Raw genomic sequence first — 14,410 nt, 5'->3', positions numbered from 1 at the left:
GAATCCCAAGGGGAGGTGCTCAATGGAGGGACCGTCACGTCACTATATCAGATAAAATATATATCCACGGCACTCATATAATTTTCAGTTGAATAGAATTTATTATATTGTCAACACCAACTTAATGTTGCATAACAGAAGAATAGGGCCAACGTTTCGGTCCAAACTAGACCTTGATCACGGCCTATAAACAATATAAAAGTGTATATATATTACAACAATCGAATGCTGAATGACATTAAATATAAGAATTATACAGGATGAATAGTCTACATTTATATAGAAGTAGTCAGTAATGGGCCACAAGGGTGGGTTAGTCTGACAAGGAACAGGGTAAGGAAAATAGGAGCAGAGGGTAGAGTCTAGTCCAATCTATATCATATACCATGATAATTAGTAGAAAGTCCCAATCAAACATAGGGGATGATATAGAAATTTATCAACAAGATAGCGATTCTAGTTATGGTATAACAAATAGATGGACAGACTCAAAGGGGAAAACAAGCGATCTGCAGCTCCAATATTCTATCACAGATACAAGGTACACGCATTACAAGTAAAGAAATCAAGTGGTATCATGCTAGTATATGGTCATATGGAATACAGAGGGTAAATCAAAGGAAAAGAGAAAAACGAGAGGCACTGAACAATCATATCAAAAGTATTACCGGATGTATCAGAGGCGATGTGTGCTCGTTGGTGGTATAGGGGAGACTGGCTATGAAGCGCCAGTTATAGTGAATTTGTCTCGTGTTGCTCGGCGTCTGACGTCACTGGTATGTGTCTGGCTTGTATGTGGAACACAAAGCGGCCCGCGCGCATGCGTTTGACGTCATAACATGCGTCTGGTTGCAAAGTGGAACGCAAGACGCTATGTGTCTGGAATTAACCTCTATCACTTATGAGCCATAGCATTTCTTAAGGATATAATCATATCGATAGGAGAGTTACAGATTATAGCATCTCATCTAAATCTATAACAATAGAAATAAAAACAAATAAATAATATAAAGAACAAGCGAATAGTGGTATAGCGCGCTCATCAAATCTCACAATTTCTCCATCAGGGAATCTATATGTATCATATGTCACGGTTTCATAGTGTCAGTCATCACTCATCTGAATATCATACTATCAATCATCACAAATCATTTTGGGTATCTTGAGTTTTATAGTGTCGGTCATCACCAATCTGCGTTTCATAGTGTCGGTCATCACCCATCATATTAGACAACTTGATTAGTTACAGAATTAGATATGAACAAGATTAGTATATATTAGAAAAAACAAGATAGTAAGATTATAAGCATACATAAACCTATGTTTCAGCGCGTCTAGATAAGGAGAAAATAAAAAAGTATAAAAATTGATTGGTGATAACATAAAAATTGTATAATTATTACAATATTATGCAATAGAATGTGCAATAACAAACATTATTTGAGAAGACATCAAATTTACGTATTATATTCATAATAATAGATCAAAATCACGGTTTAGTCCATGTGGTGAGATCGTTTTGAGCTCATAGATCCAGAAGGACTCTCTTTTTTGTAGTAGAAGCTTACGGTTGCCACCACGTCTTGGCATAGGTACATGGTCTATAATTTGAAATTGTAACTGACTAACAGTATGATGCATCTGCAAAAAATGATGAGGGATGGGGAGTTCTGCTTTTTTACATCTGATATCGGACTTATGCTTACTTATCCTATCGCGGATAGATTGGGAGGTTTCACCGATATAAGCTTGGCCACAGGGGCATTTAATCATATAAACTACGTAAGATGTTGCACAAGTATAGTATCCTTTAATATTATAAATTTTCCCAGAATGAGGATGGGAAAAGGTATTACCCTTTTTAACATTAGTACATTGGGCACAGTTTAAGCATGGAAACGTACCATTTTTCAAAGGAGCCAAAGTAGGCTGAATGAATTTGGGTTTAAATGAGCCGACATCGGCGTGTACTAAATCTCTCAGATTCCGTGGTCGCTTATAGCACATTCTCATAGGATGTGAAAATTCCGAAATGTCCGGATGAAATTTATTAAGGAGGGGCCAGTGTTTCTGAATAATTTGGTGTATCTTAGGTACAAATGAATGGTAAGTAGTAGTAAATGGTAGGCGTGGAGGAGAGACAGATTTAATCAGTTTGTCTGTGCTAGTAACTACTTTTTTAAGCTCGGTGTCTAGGAGTGATTGTGGAGTGATTTTTTTAAGCTCACTGTGGACCTTTATAAAAAACCTACCGACAGAAATACCCTTCTTCTCTTTTCGAGCAACCATCCTCGCAATACTAAAGCATCGTTACCTAAATCCCAATTTATGAGGGTCGGGCGAACCGTGAGTGAGCCCCACACCAGGGAGATTCGTCTACAGGAAATGTCTCAAAGATTCCGTGCACGCGGTTATCCACAATTACTCCTAGACACCGAGCTTAAAAAAGTAGTTACTAGCACAGACAAACTGATTAAATCTGTCTCTCCTCCACGCCTACCATTTACTACTACTTACCATTCATTTGTACCTAAGATACACCAAATTATTCAGAAACACTGGCCCCTCCTTAATAAATTTCATCCGGACATTTCGGAATTTTCACATCCTATGAGAATGTGCTATAAGCGACCACGGAATCTGAGAGATTTAGTACACGCCGATATCGGCTCATTTAAACCCAAATTCATTCAGCCTACTTTGGCTCCTTTGAAAAATGGTACGTTTCCATGCTTAAACTGTGCCCAATGTACTAATGTTAAAAAGGGTAATACCTTTTCCCATCCTCATTCTGGGAAAATTTATAATATTAAAGGATACTATACTTGTGCAACATCTTACGTAGTTTATATGATTAAATGCCCCTGTGGCCAAGCTTATATCGGTGAAACCTCCCAATCTATCCGCGATAGGATAAGTAAGCATAAGTCCGATATCAGATGTAAAAAAGCAGAACTCCCCATCCCTCATCATTTTTTGCAGATGCATCATACTGTTAGTCAGTTACAATTTCAAATTATAGACCATGTACCTATGCCAAGACGTGGTGGCAACCGTAAGCTTCTACTACAAAAAAGAGAGTCCTTCTGGATCTATGAGCTCAAAACGATCTCACCACATGGACTAAACCGTGATTTTGATCTATTATTATGAATATAATACGTAAATTTGATGTCTTCTCAAATAATGTTTGTTATTGCACATTCTATTGCATAATATTGTAATAATTATACAATTTTTATGTTATCACCAATTAATAATTTTTATACTTTTTTATTTTCTCCTTATCTAGACGCGCTGAAACATAGGTTTAGGTATGCTTATAATCTTACTATCTTGTTTTTTCTAATATATACTAATCTTGTTCATATCTAATTCTGTAACTAATCAAGTTGTCTAATATGATGGGTGATGACCGACACTATGAAACGCAGATTGGTGATGACCGACACTATGAAACTCAAGATACCCAAAATGATTTGTGATGATTGATAGTATGATATTCAGATGAGTGATGACTGACACTATGAAACCGTGACATATGATACATATAGATTCCATGATGGAGAATTTGTGAGATTTGATGAGCGCGCTATACCACTATTCGCTTGTTCTTTATATTATTTATTTGTTTTTATTTCTATTGTTATAGATTTAGATGAGATGCTATAATCTGTAACTCTCCTATCGATATGATTATATCCTTAAGAAATGCTATGGCTCATAAGTGATATAGAGGTTAATTCCAGACACATAGCGTCTTGCGTTCCACTTTGCAACCAGACGCATGGTTATGACGTCAAACGCATGCGCGCGGGCCGCTTTGCGTTCCACATACAAGCCAGACACATACCAGTGACGTCAGACGCCGAGCAACACGAGACAAATTCACTATAACTGGCGCTTCATAGCCAGTCTCCCCTATACCACCAACGAGCACACATCGCCTCTGATACATCCGGTAATACTTTTGATATGATTGTTCAGTGCCTCTCGTTTTTCTTTCTCTTTTCCTTTGAGACTTTGATTAACCCTCTGTATTCCATATGACCATATACTGGCATGATACCACTTGATTTCTTTACTTGTAATGCGTGTACCTTGTATCTGTGATAGAATATTGGAGCTGCAGATCGCTTGTTTTCCCCTTTGAGTCTGTCCATCTATTTGTTATACCATAACTAGAATCGCTATCTTGTTGATAAATTTCTATATAATCCCCTATGTTTGATTGGGACTTTCTACTAATTATCATGGTATATGATATAGATTGGACTAGACTCTACCCTCTGCTCCTATTTTCCTTATTTTCCTTACCCTGTCAGACTAACCCACCCTTGTGGCCCATTACTGACTACTTCTATATAAATGTAGACTATTCATCCTGTATAATTCTTATATTTAATGTCATTCAGCATCCGATTGTTGTAATATATATATACACTTTTATATTGTTTATAGGCCGTGATCAAGGTCCAGTTTGGACCGAAACGTTGAAACGTTGGCCCTATTCTTCTGTTATGCAACATTAAGTTGGTGTTGACAATATAATAAATTCTATTCAACTGAAAATTATATGAGTGTGCCGTGGATATATATTTTATCGAATCCCTCATCTAACACCTCAGATGCCTCATACAACATCTGTGAGGTAAGGAAAAGGCAGAGTTCCTAAATAGTGTTTTTCCATTTCATCCACCATGACGGCCCACAATGAGATTGACCCTTGACCTCTGCAGGGGCAGGAACACATGAGAGTTTAAATTCCACCTACCCCTCCACCTCCTCAGTGCTTTCCTGCCCCTACAGGGGCCAACATGTGGAGACAGCCCTCCTGTCAGGAGGGTTGTGACAACGAACTTAATATAGTTTTTTTACAGGAATCTCCTGCTGTCCTCCCGCAGCAGGGGCTAAGGCTGAACAGCATAGAGCAACAAGGACCCTCGTCCCGGCTTATGCTGGGGCCTGCGGTCCTCCCTTACCTCTAGACTTCCTTCCTCACATCGGGAAGCAGTCCGGGGTGCCGGCTTCACATGGAGGTTCGCGCGCTGTGTTCGGCGTCCTCCCTGCAATCACGTGGCCGGCCAGGGGAGTAGGTGCGGCGCATGAAGAGCGAACATTAGGAGGCGGGCCGCGCCGACGCACGCACCTATACTATGGTTGGTGCGACGCAGGCACATGCCGACAACCCAGGGCGCAGCTGGATTATGTCAGACGTCGGGGCTGTTCAAAAAGATCGCGGTTCCAGCCAGCATTTGCCTGCAGCACCACGATGTCAGACACCTACTCCCCGCCAGGAAGGTATTGATCCCTCTGCCACCAGTACTGAGAGTCCCCTCCGGGGAGGTTGTATTATTAAAACAGCACTTGTATTTTAATTGCTAACTGCAGGATATCTGGTTGTTCCCTCACTTCCAGGGCACTAAAGAGTCTAAAGCAAAAGTGAGATTACTAAGGTGTAATGCGTGCTCAAAAAGGCTACCTGAGAATTATAAGAAAAGGCTGTGCAAGTCTTGCTCGGCTGAGATCTGGAAGGAAGAACAACCAGATATTCTTACAGAAATTAAAGGGCTTCTGTCACCCCACTAAACTCATTTATTTTTTTCCCCTCCCCCACGACAGCACCACTGAGAGATGGCTCCGCCTCCATGGACAGGAAACCTGTAGCATAAAAAGGTGGAGCCACTCTCCCACCTCAGTGAGGTTTCCTGTCCTGGAGCAGGAGACTTGTAGTAAGTTTTGCCTTTTAGGGACCCATGGCTTGGAAATCCTAGAGAGCCATGGGTCATGCCAGTCTCCAGGTGCGGTTACCTGAGGGGTGGAGGTTGGTCCAGGCCAGCCGTTCATCCTAGGACTGAGGCACTGGTCCCTCAAAGGAGTGTGACCGCGTGGGGCTGCAGGGTAAATGCGGCTATAGAGGACGCGCCAGAGGGCGGCTGTCCCAGGCGTGCACCCAGGAGGGACTGCAGGCGGAAGCTGGATCAGTGGAGAGCGCCGGACCGGAAGTCGCAGGAATGACGTCAGGTAAGACGTGCGTTCCACAGTGGAGTTCCGGTCAGGTGACCGGAAATAAAAGGGTTTCTCGCTGCCGGCATTTCTCAGAGACGCATCGAGGTCAGCGGACCTCACTTAAACTTTTGGCCAGTGTTTTCTCTCCACAACAGAGTTAGTGCAGGCGGCAGAAGGGTGAGGACACCTCGGTTGCAGGCGCTCCCAGGGAACATGTGGAACTCTCAGAGGAGAGGTGCTGTTCCCTGCAACATATTTATTATTATCCTCTATGCCTCCAGGATGGAAGAGGATAAGAGACCGGAAGATGCTGAGACTGAAAAGCAGGCGCCGGTATAGAAGACTTCTAAGGGGGTAAGATATGGGATACTTATGAGGATACTAAAATATGTCTTTTGTATCTATCACTTGTTTCTTTTTAGACGGCACCTAAAAAGGCAGTGTCAAAAAAGAAATATAAGGAATGTGCATTGTGTAAATGCCCCTTGTCTTCATCCTATACCAAAAAATTATGCCAGGATTGTATTGAAAGGACTCTGGCAGAAGAATCCCCAAACTTCATGAAGGGAATTAAAGAGTTAATTAAAACGGAAGTCAAGGAAACCCTTAAATCTTCAAAGAAGTCTAAAAAAACTGCAGAAAGGGCGAATTCAGACATAGAGTCTACAGGTATTAGCGAAGAGGATAGGGATGATGTATCGGAAGATTCATCCCTAGAGGAAGAAGAACAAGAGAAATAATTCTTATTTCCAGTAACTGACACGGAAAAGCTGCTTAAAACCATAAGGGCTACGCTTGAACTAGAAGACGTCAGAGAGGATAGGTCTATGGCGGACACAGTCTTTAAAGGATTGCGGGAAAAGGAAAGAAGGTGTTTTCCTTTACATAAGAGCATATCGGCTTTAATTGAAAAAGAGTGGAAGAGGCCGGACAAAAAAGCTTTTGTCAGTAAAAAATTTAAAAGGAAATACCCTTTTGAGGAAGAGGCTACAACTTCATGGGATAAAGCACCTAAATTAGACATTTCTAAAGTTTCCAGGAGATCTTCATTACCATTCGATGATATGGGGTTTTTAAAGGACCCGCTGGACAAGAAGATAGACTCTTGCCTTAAGAATACTTAGGACAGCCTCCTTTAGACCTAATATTGCAGCTACAGTTACGGCCAGGTCCTTATCCTTGTGGCTGGAAAGACTAGAGGGACAATTAAGAGATAAGTGTCTTAGGGATCAGATTTTAAACTCATTGCCAACCCTGCAGAAGGCGGCGGATTTCCTATCGGACGCTTCCGTTGAGGCGGTTCAGTTAGCAGCCAGATCTGCGTCAACTTCAAATTCTGCCCGTAGAGCCCTATGGCTGAAGAACTGGAGTGGAGGCGACATGGCCTCTAGACAGCGGCTATGTAGTATCCCCTGCCAGGGGCAGTTTTTGTTTGGCCCAGAGCTGGATGCTCTCTTAGAAAAGGCAGCCGATAGGAAAAAGAGAATGCCTCAGGAGTCTTCTTTTTCTCAATTTAGGCCTTATATACGTCCCTTTCAGAACGCTTCCAGGTTTCAGGGAAGGAGACAGCCGGGGGATAGAGATCAGTTCCCCAGACCTAGAGGGTCAGGCGGTAGGGGATTCATGTTCGGAAGTTCCTCCTCCCAGAAGGACAAGCTGTCAAAAAAATGACGCCAGGTCACAGGTAGGAGGGAGACTAAACATTTTTCCCTCCGCCTGGAGAGAAGTTGCAGGAAAATGGGTGACTGGAGTTGTAACAGAGGGGTTAAAACTACAGTTCAGAGGACAATTTCCTCAGAAGTTTGTGGTTACAAAGAAATCCAAAAAATTGTCAAGAGAAGTGGATTTGCTGATAGAGAAAAAAGTATTAGTACCAGTACCAAGGGCAGAACAGGGGGAGGGCTTCTACTCTACTCTGTTCTTAGTCAAAAAACCGGACTGCTCCTACCGAACGATTATAAATTTAAAACAACTAAACAAACATCTGGTGATAAAAAAATTCAAGACGGAAACCATAAAGTCGGCAATCCATTTAGTGTTTCAGGGATGTTTCATGGCGATACTAGATTTAAAAGACGCATATCTACATATCCCGATGCATCCCCGCGCTCAGAAATTTCTGAGGGTAGCAGTTATAGAGAACCAGGGAACCAGACATCTACAGTTTCAGGCCATGCCCTTCGGCCTATCAACAGCTCTGAGAACCTTTACCAAGGTGATGGCGGAGGTGGCATCCTTTATCCGGAAGGAAGATATTCTGTTTCTTCCCTATCTAGACGACTTCTTGATTATAGCAAAAACACGAGAGGAATGCCAGAATTCAGTCCAGAAAGTAATTCAGATTCTGGAACGTCTGGGCTGGATAATCAACTTGAAAAAATCCAGGTTAGAGCCCAGCACAAGTCAGACATTCCTGGGATTGCAGCTGGACTCGGTAAAACAAAGAACGTTTCTTCCATCAGAAAAGATAATCAAAATCCAGAACGAGGCCCGGAGAATCCGTGGATATCAGTCCGGAAAGCAATGTCCATACTGGGTATGATGACTGCCTGTATTCCAGCAGTACGATGGGCACAGTTCCATTCAAGAATGTTGCAATGGGAAATATTAACTACAACAAAACGAAAGGAATTGACCTTGGACTCCAAGATGTGTCTCAGCCAGAGGACCCTTGTCTCCCTCAACTGGTGGTTGGAGGCCAAAAACTTAGACCAGGGTGTCCAGTGGAATTACCCCGATCCAATAGTAATTACAACGGACGCCAGCCCATGGGGGTGGGGCGCACATTTCAAGGGTCAGTTGAGGCAGGGGATATGGTCCCCGTTAGAGAAACAGTTCTCTTCCAACAGGAAAAAATTGAGAGCAGTGCTACTAGCCTTAAGGACAGCCCTTCCGGAACTGCAACATCGGCATCTCAGGATCATGTCGGACAACAGGACGGTGGTATCATACCTAAACCGTCAGGGAGGTACCAGATCCCGATCTTTGATGAGACAGAGATAATATTCTCAGGGATAGAAGGGGATTTAGTGCACATATCCGCTCTGCATATAAAGGGGGAGGAGAATGTCCAGGCCGACTTTTTAAGCCGTCATCAGTTAAAACAGGGAGAGTGGTCCCTGGACCCATCAGTGTTTGCAAAAATAGTGGATCTATGGGGGATACCAGATATAGATCTTTTTGCCACCAGGGAAAACAGACAAGTAGAAATATTTTGCTCCCTCAGCCCTTACGAATCCCCGTTTGGAGTGGATGCCTTTCTCCTAGAATGGAAATTTCATCTGGGATATGCCTTTCCCCCTCTTCAACTCCTTCTCAGAGTTCTCAAAAAGATAAGGGAAGAAAGGTCAGACATGATAGTGATAGCCCCCTTCTGGCCCAGAAGGGCATGATTCTCCCTTCTAAGATCCATGTCGGTAGCAGAGCCATGGATTCTTCCCGAGAGTCCGAATCTCCTGAGGCAGGGCCCAGTAATGCACCCAGAGATAGAATCTTTACATCTCACAGCATGGAGATTGAGAGGGCACACTTAATTAAGGAAGGATTCTCAGAAGCACTAGTTACTACTATTCTCAGTAGCAGGAAAAAAGTAACTAATACTATTTATGCCAGAATATGGAAGAGATTTCTATCCTTTGCAGGTCTCGACACCAGTATTTGGCCAGAAAGGATTTCCACCAGACAGGTCTTAGAATTTCTACAGAGAGGGCTATCTCTAGGATTAGCAAAAAGTACCCTGAAGGTTTAGGTTTCGGCACTCTCAGGGTTAAGCGGTAGGAGCCTGGCCATGGATCCCTGGATAGTTAGGTTCTTCAAGGCAGTGGATAGGGTTACACCAGTCAGGGGACCCAGGTTTCCCCCCTGGGACTGGAACTTAGTTTTAAAAGCCTTGACTACTCTTCCATTTGAGCCCATTGAGGAGTGCTCAATTAAAAATCTCACACTAAAGTTAGTTATGTTGATAGCGCTTATTTCAGCAAGTAGAGTTAGCGAGCTCCAGGCCCTATCTATTAATTCCCCATTTATGTCCATACGCGAGGATAGGGTGATACTGAGACCAGATCCAAAGTTCATCCCTAAAGTACCTTCTAAGACTAACAGGTTGCAGGAGATATTTCTCCCAGTCTTTTTTCCAGAGCCAAAATCTGAGGAGGAAGAAAGATGGCACTTATTAGATGTAAGAAGGTGCCTGATCCAGTACCCGGAGAGATCCAAGGACTGGAGAAAATCCTCATCCTTGTTGGTCCTGTACGCAGGTGCCAGGAAAGGTAATGCGGCCTCAAAAAGTACCATCGCTCTGTGGATTAGGGAGCTAATTTCTTTAGCTTACTCCTGTTCTGGTCTGTCTCCTCCACTATCTTTGAAGGCACACTCTACTAGGGCGGTGTCTACCTCTTGGGCAGAAAGGTCTAGTGTTTCTATTGACCAAATCTGCAGGGCGGCCACATGGGCTTCTCCGTCTACCTTCTATAAACACTATAGACTTCAACTTGATTCCATCTCTGACCTACTTTTTGGTACTAAAGTATTAGAGGTTGTCACCCACCCTTGATTTCTATGTAATCTCTCTCAGTGGTGCTGTCGTGGGGGAGGGGAAAAATGATGATTACACTTACCGGTAATCGGATTTTCCTGACCCCATGACAGCACCCGTCTAATTCCCTCCCTAAGGTGGTGGTTGGTGAAAAATTTCACGTGGTGAGATGCAAAAAAAAAAAAGTATATGGATATTGTATTAACCAAAAGGGGAGTCCCTCTCATACTCTGTAAACCCACTGAGGTGGGAGAGTGGCTCCACCTTTTTATGCTACAGGTTTCCTGTCCATGGAGGCGGAGCCATCTCTCTGTGGTGCTGTCGTCGGGTCAGGAAAATCTGTTTACCGGTAAGTGTAATCATCATTTTTTGGGTACTTATAATCCCTATCCTGCGATATAGCTATACATTATTTTATTAATAATTTTCCTTCTGTAGATATGCCCAAAAATGTACTTTTATAATATGCTAATTACCTGTCTACCAGCAAGTATGGCGTCTACTTGCTGGTAGCAGCCGCAAAAAACCGCCCCCTCCTCTTGTTGATTGACAGGGTCGGCCGCGATCTCCTCCTCCGGCCAGCCCTGTCAGCATTTCAAAAATCGCGCGCCTGTGTTGATTCGGCGCAGGCGCTCTGAGATAAGGAGGCTCGCCTCCTCAGCACTCCCTCAGTGTGCCTGCGCCGATGATGTCACCGAAAGAGAAGACGTCATCGGCGCAGGCGCACTGAGGGATTGCTGAGGAGGCGAGCCTCCTTATCTCAGAGCGCCTGCGCCGAATCAACACAGGCGCGCGATTTTTGAAATGCTGACAGGGCTGGCCGGAGGAGGAGATCGCTGCTGGCCCTGTCAATCAACAAGAGGAGGGGGCGGTTTTTTGCGGCTGCTACCAGCAAGTAGACTCCCTACTTGCTGGTAGACAGGTAATTAGCATATTATAAAAGTACATTTTTTGGCTTACCTACAGAACGAAAATGATTAATAAAATAATGTATAGCTATATCGCAGGATAGGGATTATAAGTACCCAAAAAAGAGTTTAGTGGGGTGACAGAAGCCCTTTAAATCGTTTATTCTGGACTAAATTAAAGAGGACCTTTCGCCCATTATGACAATGTGAACTAAGTATACATACATGGAGAATGGCGCCCGGGGATCTCACTGCACTTACTATTATCCCCGGGCGCCGCTCCGTTCTCCAGTTATGCCCTCCGGTATCTTCGCTCAGTAAGTTATAGTAGGCAGAGATTTCAGTCACTAAGTTATGGTAGGCGGAGTCTGCCCTTGTTCTGCTGTAGCGCTGGCCAATCGCAGCGCAGAGCTCACAGCCTGGGAGGTTCTTTTCTCCCAGGCTGTGAGCTCTGCAATGCGATTGGCCAGCGCTACAGCAGAACAAGGGCAGACTCCGCCTACCATAACTTTGTGAACGAAGATACCGGAGGGCATAACGGGAGAACGGAGCGGTGCCCAGGGATAATAGTAAGTGCAGTGAGATCCCTGGGCGCCGCTCTACATGTCTGTATACTTAGTTCACATTGTCATAATGGGTGAAAGGTCCTCTTTAAGTATTCTTTGGCTACTATGTCAACTCCCGGCAGTACTCCTAATCCTCCCAAGAAACGCAAGCTCTTCGTTATATCCTCCTCAGAGGCCGAGGATGCGGAAGAAGCCTCCGTCTCTTCCAGACAGATACATAACGAGGACCCCCTATCAGAAGGGGAGATTGTGGATGAAGATAAAAAATATTTCTTCTCTTCAGATGAAATGGAGGAACTGCTTAGGGCCGTCAGGTCTACAATGGGGATTGAGGACACCCCTAAACCTCGTACCGTCCAGGACGAGATGCTTGGAGGTCTTAGATCAAAGGCTTCCATTGTTTTCCCAATAAACGAAAAGATACGGGAAATGATTATGGAGGAGTGGTCTGAGGGGCAGATCCTGCACTTGTGGCCCGTTGCTAATGACGATCCCCAGCAAAAATGCATACAGTGGAGGATGACCGCAGCGAACCACAAGTACCACAATAGACATCCTACACAAGATAGCAATTATGTGGATGTGATAATCAATATAATAATATAACAAAATAATAGCAAAGACAGGTGCACTCTGCGGTCTTACTAAACCCTCAAACTGATTTTAAAATTGAGAGATTAGCCGACATATCCTACGGTGTAGGACATGTCTGAGCCCGAGCACCGCGCCAAGGTTTCTCAAGTAGCCTGGGGACCTAACACTCACCTACCTGAGCCGTATGGGCAATACCAGGAGCCAGTGGGCAAATTACAGGAGCATGAGGCCGACTTACAAACAACTCACCAGTTACCTCCAGCATGTAACCAGGCTTGCAGAGGGAGGAGTTTGTGAGTCGGCCTCATGCTCCTGTAATTCGCCCACTGGCTCCTGGTATTGCCCATACGGCTCAGGTAGGTAAGTGTTAGGTCCCCGAGCTACTTGAGAAACCTTGGCGCGGTGCTCGGTCTCAGACATGTCCTACACCGTAGGATATGTTGGCTAATCTCTCAATTTTAAAATCAGTTTGAGGGTTTAGTAAGACCGCAGAGTGCACCTGTCTTTGCTATTATTTTGTTATATTGTTATATTGATTATCACATCCACATAATTGCTATCTTGTGTAGGATGTCTATTGTGGTACTTGTGGTTCGCTGCGGTCATCCTCCACTGTATGCATTTTTGCTGGGGATCGCCATTAGCAACGGGCCACAAGTGCAGGATTTGCTCCCCTATATATATATATGCACAACTGCATGTGGGTTTGAGCACTTCCTGCTTGTTTAATGCCACGCCATTCTTTTCAGTTTGTATATATAGAGATTCCTGGAGGTGTATAAACTCCAATTTAAATGTGCCTGCTTTCCATCTACAGGCTACATTTAGGTGCACCTGTGAGGCCTGGGCCTTATCAGCCAGTCTTGAGTGGGACTCGCAGACTCCTCCCTCCTCCCATTGCAAGCATGGTTACATGCTGGAGGTAACTGGTGAGTTGTTTGTGAGTCGGCCTCATGCTCCTGTAATTTGCCCACTGGCTCCTGGTATAGCCCATACGGCTCAGGTAGGTGAGTGTTAGGTCCCCGTGCTACTTGAGAAACCTTGGCGCGGTGTTCGGGCTCAGACATGTCCTACACCGTAGGATATGTTGGCTAATCTCTCAATTTTAAAATCAGTTTGAGGGTTTAGTAAGACCGCAGAGTGCACCTGTCTTTGCTATTATTTTGTATATGGAGAAGTGGTCTGATCCAGAGAAGAGGCTAGGAGTCCCCAAGGAGTTCAGAAACAGACTTTGCTTTGACCATATGGAATGCAAGATATTTAATGAGACCCCCAGTGCTCCAGACTAAAAAAAATACCTAGTAGCCATTGGCGTAGGGTTGTTTTAAAACCAAAATTTTGATTCGCTTTCGTCACCATAAAAAAGTATTGCGATACTCAATACCGCGAAAAAAAAAAAAAAAGCCGCGTGCATTTCGCATTTTATGAAACATTCGGCCCATAATAGAACAGTCCTATGCTATTTTTTGGGGTGACAAGGTGACTAAAAAATGGAGAATGCTCACCGCATAGGAGATATTTTTTTATAATTTAATAGTTTGGACAGCGCTATGTAATATGTTTATTTATTTATTGTTTATATATTTTATATGTAAAATTGGGAATTTTAGAGTACTTTCACACTAGCGTTTTTCTTTTCCGGCATAGAGTTCCGTCACAGGGGGTCTATACCGGAAAAGAACTGATCAGGTATATCCCCATGCATTCTGAATGGAGAGCAATCCGTTCAGGATGCATCAGGATGTCTTCAGTTCAGTCATTTTGACTGATCAGGCAAAAGATTAAACCGCAGCATGCTA

Source organism: Bufo bufo, chromosome 2 (genome assembly GCF_905171765.1).
Source record: "Bufo bufo chromosome 2, aBufBuf1.1, whole genome shotgun sequence".
NCBI classification, from domain to species: Eukaryota; Metazoa; Chordata; class Amphibia; order Anura; family Bufonidae; genus Bufo; species Bufo bufo.
This window is presented reverse-complemented; position numbering follows the sequence as displayed.